This window comes from Pan troglodytes, chromosome 18 (assembly GCF_028858775.2).
Source record: "Pan troglodytes isolate AG18354 chromosome 18, NHGRI_mPanTro3-v2.0_pri, whole genome shotgun sequence".
Classification (NCBI taxonomy): domain Eukaryota; kingdom Metazoa; phylum Chordata; class Mammalia; order Primates; family Hominidae; genus Pan; species Pan troglodytes.
In genome coordinates this window covers 64036652-64047762 of record NC_072416.2, presented here as the reverse complement: position 1 = coordinate 64047762, position 11111 = coordinate 64036652, and the positions used below count along the sequence as shown (strand labels likewise).

The following is an 11111-nucleotide window of genomic DNA, read 5'->3' as shown; positions in this document are numbered from 1 at the left end:
ACCCAGGCAAATAGAATAAATATACTCCAACTTAACCTGTATGAGACATTCAGGAAACATTGGCTCACTGTAGGAATCCATGTCTCGTCCACTGCCTGCCTCTCCGGGTTTACAGCCCATGACTTTCCCAATCAGACATTGTATTTGAAAATGCCAGACTCTGTTTTGTTCTCCACTTATCTCCTGCTATTTTGTCCCTCTATTCACTTGATTGACATGCACTGGGTGTCTGCCGTGCACCAACTATTCATTCAGATCAGCATTGTCCAATAGATGTGCAAGCTGCTTATGTAATTTTAAATTTTCTGGTAGCCAGAAAAGAAAGGTTAAAAAATGGTGAAATAAATTTCAGGAATTTATTTTATTTAATCCAAATTTTCCAAAACATCAATATGTAACAATTCTTTTTTCTTTTTTATACTGGCTTTGAAATCACTGTGAATACTATACTTGAGTCACATGTCAAGTGCTCAATGACCACACGTGGCTACCATATTAGATGGTAGGGCTCTAGGTGATGGGATTCAGCAGTGAGCAGGGTATATGGAATTCCCCTCATGGACTTTACATTCTAGCTGGAGAGAGAGATTAGAACACAATGATATGGTCTATAATATTAAGTGGTCACCCTTTCTATGTCACTCTTCCCTGCTCCTGTAAAGCAAAGCCCCCTGAGGACTGCTTCTGTCTATGGTAGTGGTTAAAACCATCAAATGAAGGTTTCAGTCTCCCCTCTGCCCCTTACTACCTGTGCTGGGTGGGATCAGATCACTGGCCCCAGTGATGTCCATGTCCTAACCCCTGGGACCTGTGAATATGTTACCTTACATAGCATAAGGGGCTTTGAAGATGTGATTAAGGCTAAGGACCATGAGACGGGGGAGAGAATCCTGGACTATCCAGAGGGCCTGATCACATGGGTACTTAAAAGTCAAGCACTTTTCCTGGCTGCAGAGAACCAGAGAGACTGAAACATGAGAAGGGACAGCCTGTATTGCTGGCTTTGAAGATGAAGGAAGGGGCCATGAACCAAGGAATGGGGTGGCCTCTGGAAGCTGAAAAAAGCAAGGAAACAGATTCTCCTTTACAGCCTCCAGAAGGAACAAGCCCTACTAATACCTTGATCTTAGCCCAGAGAGAAGCGTGTTGGACTTCTGACCTGCAGAACTGTAAGATGATAAATGTATGTTTTAAGTCACTAAATTTGTGATGATTTGTTATGGCAGTTATAGAAAACTAACACACTAGCTTTGGGTCTAAGTGATGAATACTTCACCTTTCTGAGACTCAGACATTCATTTTATCTATCTTATGGGATTTTTCAGTGGATAAAAATGAGAGACCATCTGTAAAGCATTTAGCCCAGTGCCCAGCCCATTATAAATGCTCACCTACTGTCAGCTAAAACAATGTATGTTATGGTTTCTCAGAGTGGTCATCCTGGAGCAGGAAATTTGTAAATGTTTGTTGAATGAATGCTGAACAGACTGACCTCTGACCTTGCCTTCCATGACATGGTTGCTGGCTTCTTAGAGATCATCTGCTTCATTGTTTTCCAACTGTGGTACCCAAGGGGATTTGGATGGTACACAGTCAAACATGTTCTATTTGAGCAATTATGCATTTTAAAGTGCATTGGGAAGAGATGGCTGGCACATCAAATTCATTATTCACAGATAAAGGACAACAGAGAGAACATATTTTTAAAAAGTGTTATATAAACACTGGTTCCCATGGTGAGGGTGGCAGGTAAGGGACTGAAACCATGATCTAGGCAGCTCTCTTGTTCTACAGATGAGGAGATTGAGGCCAAGAGAAGGACGATGAGGGATGGGCCACACCCATTCCATGTGTGCCTGAGAGGTTGCATCTCTCAACTCTCTGGCTAGTGTTCTTCCTCAGATCCTGAGCTATTTTGAGTTAGGCAGCTTTTTGGATTCCTTAGAAACCAATGCCTAATCTTCAGGCATGGAAAACTTTTCAGCTGAATCTCCTTCCTGTTATAGAATGAAGAGGAATCATTGTAAAAGAGGCTCAGCTGATCCCAGTTTTACTTACCTGGTCTCCAACAAAGGACTAGGAAATGTGCACACAGGACCTCCGTATCCATCTGACCTCTTTTTGATTGTCAAAAACTAAAATATAACCACTACTGGCTTAGACAGAGAGGTATTTATTGGCTCATGGATTGAAAGGGAGAATTTATTGAAGAACTAAGCCCCAGAAAGAGAGGAGACCCAGCTGGACTTTGGGCACTGACCACACACGGATCTCAGACACTGCCATCCCTCTCTGCTCGTGTGTCATCTCCACTTTCTCCTGAGAATGGCTGCCCACTGCTCCTGGCCTTCATGTCAGTCTCACATCTTCTGCTGCTAGATATCAGAGAGGGTCTGGCTCTGATTTTTGGTTCCAATGTGAAAAATCCCAGAGAAGGATTCTGATTGATCAGGCTTGGGTTGAATGTCAAACGCTGAACCAATCAACTGTGTTTAGTGGGGGGCTGGGCAGGGCCAAAGCCAAGGAAGAACATGGCTGCTGTATTAGTCTGTTATCAGGCTGCTAATAAAGACATACCTGAGACTTGGTAATTTATAAAGGAAAGAAGTTTGATGGACTCACAGTTCCACATGGCTGGGGGTGTCTCACAATCAGGGAGGAAGATGAAGGAAGAGCAAAGGGACTTCTTACATGATGGTGGGCAAGAGAGAGCTTGTGCAGGGGAACTCCCATTTATAAAACCACCAGATCTCCTGAGACTTATTCACTTCCACGAGAACAGCACGGGAAAGACCCACCCTGATGACTCAATTACCTCCCACCAGGTCCCTCCCATGACACATGGGAATTATGGGAGCTGCACTTCAAGATGGGGCTTGGGTAGGGTCACAGCCAAACCATATCAGCTGCCTTCTCTCAAGCCACAGGATGCTGTTCTGCAGAGAAGGTGGTGGTGGGGCCTGGTGATCAGACCGATCCAGAGACCACCTCTGGGTAAGCTTGTGGAATTGCAAAGCTTGTTTGCACAGCTCAGACCTGTGCTTCTCTATTTACTAGCCATTTTACCTTGAAAACAATTCCAACTTCTCTAAGCTTCAGCTCCTCCATCTGTAAAGGTGGTAATAGAAATACTTATTTTGTAAGATGTTAGGAGGATTGTGGGCAATAACAGGTGAAAATATCTAGTGCAGAAGAAGGGATCAAGAAATCTTTGCTTCTGTCTTTCCCTAGTGGCCAATTTTTCTCCTGGATTTTTGCTTAAGAAGCAGATTTCTCAGCTTATGATTGAAATCCTTCTCTTATTATTTCTTCCTGTTGATTGGAAAGAAGCAAAACTAGTTCCCTGCTATAATTACTTCTAAGACTGGTTTTAAAACATACTGGGTTAATGATAATTGGAGAACACCTAGGACATCAAAAAATATGTAGGTCATGCTAATAGTGACTGCTGGAGTTCCTGAAATAAACACGATGGAAACTGTCTGGGGAAACCACATTATGCAAAATGCTAAAATGAATGGGGAGGTGATGGTAAAGGGAGGCGCTGGCTGCTTCTGAGTGAACTGCCTGGGGAGGGTGGCATCAGATCACGGGGCACAAGAACAGCAGGACTCAGCATGGCCCAGGGTGGACTCCCTTCAGAAGGGTCTCAGGACTTCTCTCTTGCAAAATATCTGGGTGATGGCCTTTGACACTTAACAGACTTCTGAGGACCAGCCCAACTGGGTGATAAGGATATAAAGAAAGGCTTTTCATAGTGGAGGAAACTCATTTCTCCGGGAGACAAGGAGAGCCTGGGAAACCTCTGAGTAACTGAGACGTTCTACCTACCGGGGAGAAACATCAGATTCTGTCCCAAGAGTAGTCTTGAAAAATGCAAAAGGGTAATGAATCTGGGGTGCTAAGAATAGAGAAGCGATCGTGAAGGAACAGGGAAAGAAGTGAAGTCCTGAGGAGAAACCTCACCCTTCCACCCACCCATGCACCACCCCTCTGTCAGCCATCCACTCATCCATCCTCTCTTCCATCCACTTTGCTGAATACATAATTCAGTTCTGTTGACCTAAGGTGGCAATAGGGTTAACTAGTCAGTGCTGGAGCAATGGAAATGAACCAAACAAGGCCTTTCCTACATTACAGACTTCACAACTTTATATGTTGCACACAGCACAGTGCAGAAAGGAAGCTTTTGTTCTGTACATGTAGCAACAAGACAATAAGGAAAAATATTTAAAATACATAGCGCACACCAGAAAACCTGATCTATCAACTCAATTATCCCTGCTTATTCTTTTTTTTCTTTTTTTCCGGAGCTTTGTTCTAGAATTTCTTTGGGGAAATTCGCCGGATTCAGCTTGAATTGGGGTGCACGGGACAATTAGTTTTCCTGAAGTACTGCTTCACTGCTACTTCCTACCCTTCAAAAAATATTGCATTCTGACCTGCTAGAGAAGACCAAGGCCCAGCTATCCGGGTTCCAGCTCACCCTTTTTGAGCAGCAATGTGGGTGAGTGGAAAGGATGCTCGCTTGGGAATTCAGAGCCTGGGTTTCTAGTCCTTGTCTTGTCCTGTTAAACAAGTCACTTCCCCACTCTTGGCTGGGCTGTATAATTTCTCAGGTTTGGACATCGCTAACATTCAAAGGCCCTCAGACCCTTCCACTTGGGGTCTCTGTGTGCCTTGGCCTGTGTGTCAATATCTGTGGGGCAACATTATCCACTCTCCTCACTCCATAATGGGGGATTTTGCTTGGTGGATATGTCAGTAAATGTTTGAATGAGCCACTTTATGCCAGTTTTTATTTATTTATTTTTTTGTTTAATTTTTTAAGACAGAGTCTCCCTCTGTAGCCCAGGCTGGAGTGCAGTGGTGTGATCTTGGCTCATTGCAACCTCTGCTTCCCGGGTCCTGGTTCAAACAATTCTCCTGCTTCAGCCTCCCAAGTAGCTGGGATTACAGGCATGCAGCACTATGCCCAGCTAATTTTTGTATCTTTAGTAGAGATGCGGTTTCACCACGTTGGCCAGGCTGGTCTTGAACTCCTGACCTCGTGATCCACTCGCCTTGGTTTCTCAAAGTTCTGAGATTACAAGTGTGAGCCACCCCACCCGACCTATGCCACTTCTTTAAAAAATTTTCTTTGTTGCCAACACAAAACACCAACAATGCCCAGGACTCATCTAAGGATAGAAGGGAAAGCCATGTGGCCCTTTAAAAATGTCTACATGGACCTCTACAGTGTGCCAAGCTCTGCATGTAGCCTGGGGCTCCACGGACATATGAAGACCTGGTCTTACCCTTGAGGAACTCACATTCTTTCAGGGAGGTTAGGCAATACACAAATGTTGATGCCATGAAAGAACCACCAGGAAAATGCATCTGAGTGTGGAGGTTGGAGTGGCCAAGGATTCCCAGATAAGGGAGCATTAAACCATGGTCTTGAGGCCTGAATAGGAACAAGATGGGTATGAGGAGATGGAGAAGAGAGAGCTCAGCATGAGAAGATGTGAGGGTGTGCAGCTGGGTGGCGGGTTTCAACTGTAGGTAAGGAGGTGCAGCTGGCATTCGGGGTTCACATGAGTAACAGTCAAGAAGGAAATTCATCCTCCAGCAACTGTCAATGCCTTCCTTCAGAAGAGTTGCTCAGAGTGTGCCATTCTTCCTGACGGTCTGATCTCTCCATGGGAGATGCTCTTCCTGGCTGCATCTAGTCAGCCATCTACCAAACCCCCACAACAGGAGATTCATCCATATGACATCACACATATACCCCCTGAACCTAAAATAAAATTTGGGAGAAAAAAAAGAAGCAAACTCTTAAGGGCCTTGAATATTAAGCTAATGAGCTTCAGGTTCAGGTTCATCTGAAACACAAAGATTTTGAGAGGTTTTAAGGGAGGGAATGAGATGGTGTCTTAGTCTGGGTTTCTCTGAAAGCAGAGACTAAGATGAGGATTTAAGTGCAAGTGGTTTAAGTGGAAGGTGATCCCAGGAAACAGAGGGAGCATGGGAAAGCAATGCAACAGTGTTATTGAGCTAGAAACTACCATGGGCCAGGCAGATCTTAATCTTGCTGGAGGTCCTTTAATGAACGATGTGGAACATGCCTCTGAATTGTCCTACAGAAGAATGGTAACTGGGGACATTGATGCACTGACTTCTATCCTTCATTGGCAGAAGGGCGCCCTCAGAAGCAGTAATTCCTTGCACATTGGGCTGCATCTACCCATGGATTAGCTGGCTTCTGGAACTTCAGAGAAAGCCTAGAGCTAGAAAAGCAGAGAGACATCTCAGTGCATCCTTGAGGTGGGATGCTGGGTATGTGGACAGGACTACCCATCACTGCTGCCTTCAACTTAGGTGGGCTTTGGAGATGTGGGGCATCTGTTCTGCATATGGTCAGATTTAGTTTTTAGAATGTCACTTTGGTCTTAGTAAGGAGTGTTAATTGGAGGGGGCAAGGCCAGTGGTAGGCAGACTGACTTTATGTGAGATATCCTCCGGTAGTTATTTCAAATCTCATAAAAGCTATTTGACTTGAATATTTACTGGTGTCAAGCCTGGTGCGTCTACAGGAAAATGTCCAGGGAAGTAGTGAGAATAAGTTTATCTAGGAGGAAGGTGGAGGGTGTGAAGGCAAAGTTAGCCTGGTCTGTGATAAAGGATGTTTTTCTCTCAACTCATTGGGTCTTGAGAATTTTCTCCTTGGCGGTGTTCAACGGCAAGAGAAGTGCAGTCAGACACCAAGAAGGCAAGTGGAATTTTGACCATTCCTCTTTTCCAGAACTTCTGGAAGACAGGTAAAAATTTATAGAGTTGGAAGAACTCCTAGTTTTAGGGTCAGAACTTCTACCTTATTGCTGTGGCACAATTCAGGCCCACACTTTGTTGGGGGGAAATTAAAGATTAAATCAGAGCTTTCAAATATCCTGTGGGGTATATTACTATAAATGTTGAGCATTCATATCAGATGCCTTTGGTCCAGAGAAAGAAAGGTTACATTTTTTTTCTAGTGGAGAAATAACATTTAGACCCTACAGAGCTTTGTCCTTGCGTTTCCAATGTTTACCATGTAATTGAGGTAATTCTTCTCTTTCTTTTACATTTTCTACCTGCTGCTTGGAGGAAATAGCTCTCCATTGCTTTGAAGCCATCTTTCTCTAGACTTTAGGACAAATCAATTCATTCCCATTCTCTGGCCATAAAAATGCTGGGAAACTCAGGAAAGAGCAGGGTCAGCAGAGCAATTACTAAATTTTTACTGGAAGTGCTGGGCCATGGCTGTGGAACTGAACTTTGTAGGAACTGGATAGAGAGTAATCCTATTTCCTATAGCTAGGTGGTAAAAGTGTCTGTAGTTACAGGTGTGTTGTGTGAGCCATTGCTTACATGTCAGTAACACCTGTCTGCACTCAAGCTCTGCCCTTACTATCCGCATCAGAACATCTCACACATGTGCACATGCAGAGTAGTTACCACTGATGACAGAGAACCATGCCTGACCTTCTTCCCTTTGCCTGAGCTCTGCCTCCAACGAGTTTTAGTCCATTCTTTCTCTGTGCATAGTCATTTAAATCTTTTAATCTGATCTCTCCATGGGAGATGCTCTTCCTGGCTGCATCTAGTTAGCCATCTACCAAACTCCCACAATCCCAACATAATAATTTGTATTGATGGGATAATGCACTCAAGCCCTCCTTTCAATGACATTTTCATGGGATTCTATGCCTCCTAGGCACTCAATGAACATTTGTTGAGTGAGCAAATGAATAGACCAATGAATGGGATGAAGCAAGATTCAAGGCATTGGAAAAGATAGCACTAAAATGTTAACAGTGATTAGGACCAGCTACTTAATTAGCAGAACCCAATGCAAAATAAAAATGCAGGACCTTCATTCAAAAAATTAAGAAATTCAAGATATGACAGCAGAGGCTTAAACCAAGCATAGGAACCTTCTGAGTGCAAAGTTTTTGTGACTGTACAGGTTAGATATCCACAAAGCTAGTCTTGGTGGTGTTATCTTTGAGGACTGGGATTATGGAATAAGTATTTCATATTTCAAAAATTCTGCATCAGGAACATGCTTTTAATCAGAAGAAAGCTATTTTTAAAATAAAACCTATATGGCCAGGCACAGTGGCTCATGCCTGTAATCCCATCACTTTGGGAGGCTGAGGTGGGTGGATTGCTTGAGGCCAGGAGTTCGAGACCAGTCTGGCCAACATAGTGAAACCCCATCTCTACTGAAAATACAAAAATTAGCTGGGCATGGTGGCGCATGCCTGTGATCCCAGCTACCTGGGAGGCTGAGGAAGGAGAATCACTTGAACCTGGGAGGCAGAGATTGCAGTGAGCTGAGATCATGCCACTGCACTCCAGCCTGGGTGACTGAGTGAGACTCCATCTCAAAAAAATAAAAATAATAAAACCTATAGAATATGAACGGCTGGCTGGGCATGGTGGCTAATGTCTGTAATCCCAGTGCTTCAGGAGGCCGAGGCGGGTGGATCACTTGAGGCCAGGAGTTTGAGAGCAGCCTGGCCAAAATGGCAAAATCCTGTCTTGACTAAAAATACAAAAATTAGCCAGGCATGGTGGCGCATGCCTGTAATCCCAGCTACTTGGGAGGCTGAGGCACAAGAATTGCTTGAACCTGGGAGGTAGAGGTTGAAGTGATGTGAGATCACGCCACTGCACTCCAGCCTGGGCAACAAAGCAAGACTCTATCTCAAGAAACAAAAGAATACAGCTGCACATGGACTGGATTATGAATTGGGAGATGATCTGGATTCTAATCTTGATTCTCTTTCCACTTCACCCTTGATGAGTCTTGTGCAATCTGTGTTTCTCAATCGCCTCCCCAGTAGCATTACTGGAAGGGCGAGGAAGAGGTCCGAGGCCACCTATGCCCTGTGAGTCTAGGATGCTAAGATAATCACTAAGAAAACTTACCCTAAGAGTTTCTTGGACATAAAGGTTAGAAAACCATGTGAGGGGAAGGTCTGACAAGATTTTCCTCCAAAGTGATTTTGGAAATATTCCTGGCTAGGCTGTTGGGGGCATAACCCTCTCCACAAAAATATCTTCTTGACAGAAGCTTCTGGTCTCCAGGGGGATGGATCTTTGTGTGGCTCTAAGTCAGCAAAGCAGAAGAGGATGAACCAGGCAGCTGCCTGTCATTTTAACCTGACACCTCGGCTCAGGGTAGGGGTTGGTGGGGAGGGGAGTGATCTGCGGCTCACAGTCCCCTGTTTTCTTACAGCAATTGCATGACGACTACAAATATTTGAGCTGATTGTACTCACTTACATGCAGCAATGAATCATCTTGTGATGAGAGGCCCAAAATATGCTGGGATGAAATTAATGTCAATTGAAACAGAAAATGGATTCTAGCTCCCACCACAATGAGCTTCAGAAGATGGGCGCAGAGCACAGGGAGTCTACTGCTGCTATTCTTAGTGGCAAAAAAATAAAAAAAAAATCCTATGCCACTGATATTACTTTTTCTATTTTTATTTTCTTATAAAGCTTCTTTTCAGCTCCTCCTATAGGGGCACCTTCTAATCAGGGACTTTGGTTCAGGCTCCTTCTTGAGTTCTCGGGTCTCTGAGGATTAAAAAAAAGAAAGAAAGAAGGAAAGAAAAAACTAGCATAGATCTTTCCTCACCTTTAAAGTATAAAGGAGAGGAAAAAAATGAGGAACTGTATCCCCCCAAAACAACTGGAGGTTTACACTTCCAAATGCTGGATGTATCAATGCTTAACAACCGAGGTAACATATTTCTTGGTGGAGGGGGGTGTGGTGGTGATACAATTTTGAAGACTTAACCGGTGTTCCTGCCATTTCCTTAGCTCCCCCTTACTCCTTTTCCAGTCATCATTTTGTTACTGGCTTTTGAGTTTTCAAAACGTAGGCCCTGCAGCAACTAGAGACAGATTGGAGAGAATTCATGGTGGATCTGAGCAAAGCTTCCCACCACAGCATCAGAAAAGGATTCCCTAGGCTGAGCAGAGCAGACTTAGAGGGAACACAGTGTGCGCTGAGATGCTGGAGTGTCTCTGGGAAAATCTTGGTCTCATGAGAGCCTTCCCAACCCTGGAGATCCCCAGCAGGGGCACTGACACCTGTTTGCTCCAGGCATTATTCCTGAGTTCTGGGCCCTGCTCCTCATGCCCTCCATGTCTAATGGCTGGCCACACCACTGTCTGAATAGTCCTGTCCATATGCTCCAGCCACCCCACCCATTTGAGCTCCTTGGGCGACCTAAGCCCAGAGTCAGCCCAAAACCTCTGGGCAAGGACTCGAGCTCTGTAGGGCAAACCGACCCAACAGGCCCTAGCACTTATCTTCTCTGAGCTTCGGTTTTCCCAAAAGTGAAATGGGAATAATGTACTCAACAGAGATGGAGACCATGTAAATTATAAAACTGATAAAGCTCTTGGCTCTGCATTCATCACGTGATTGCCAGCTCGTGGTTAGTGGCTTGTTGTCTGAGGCTATAAAAAGCATCGCAGCTGATCTCTCTCGCCTCTGGCCTGAGTGCTGGGCCAGGGGCTCGGCCTCACTCAAGCCTCTCTCTGGCTCCATCCAGTCCCCTGAGGCACCTGTATTTTGCTTGGGACAAAATCCCCTTAAGAAGCGAAGAGATCCAAGGCCAGAAACTTTTGGAGACCATAACAACACTGTATTGGTGATATAAGTTCTGAAGGTGTGAAGACCCACCTCTAAAAGGAGGGCAGACCTCAGCTAGTGCCATGTGGACTGGTTTAGTGTGGTGCTTAGGGGCTCAACTGACTGCGTTTGAGCCTAAATCTGACACACTCAAGAACTGTGTCAAATCACTCAAACTTTCAGTGACTCAGTTTCCTCATTAGTAAACTGATGATAATGATAGAAACTACCTCATAAGTGGTTGTGAGGATTGCATGAGTCAACACACTCAAAGTGCCTAGGAAAATGCTAGGCATCTCAGAAACGCTCAAGAAGGGCTAGCTAGTACTGTTGCTCTTTTAACATCATCTGCCTCCAACCCACCATTTTTTGCCTTGGTTTTGGCTTGCCTATGTAATTAGGTTCTCCAGGGGGTGCAAAGACCAGGACTTTTC

General features: G+C 44.6%; 1 long non-coding RNA gene across 1 annotated transcript; it reads left to right on the top strand.

The window, feature by feature from the left end:
- Positions 1-1476: 1476 nt before the first annotated feature.
- LOC134808820 (uncharacterized) lies at positions 1477-10655 on the top strand. The gene is made up of 3 exons (XR_010152637.1): positions 1477-2994; positions 4314-4507; positions 9266-10655. It is a non-coding gene; the product is annotated as an uncharacterized LOC134808820 (long non-coding RNA).
- The last annotated feature ends 456 nt before the right edge of the window (positions 10656-11111 follow it).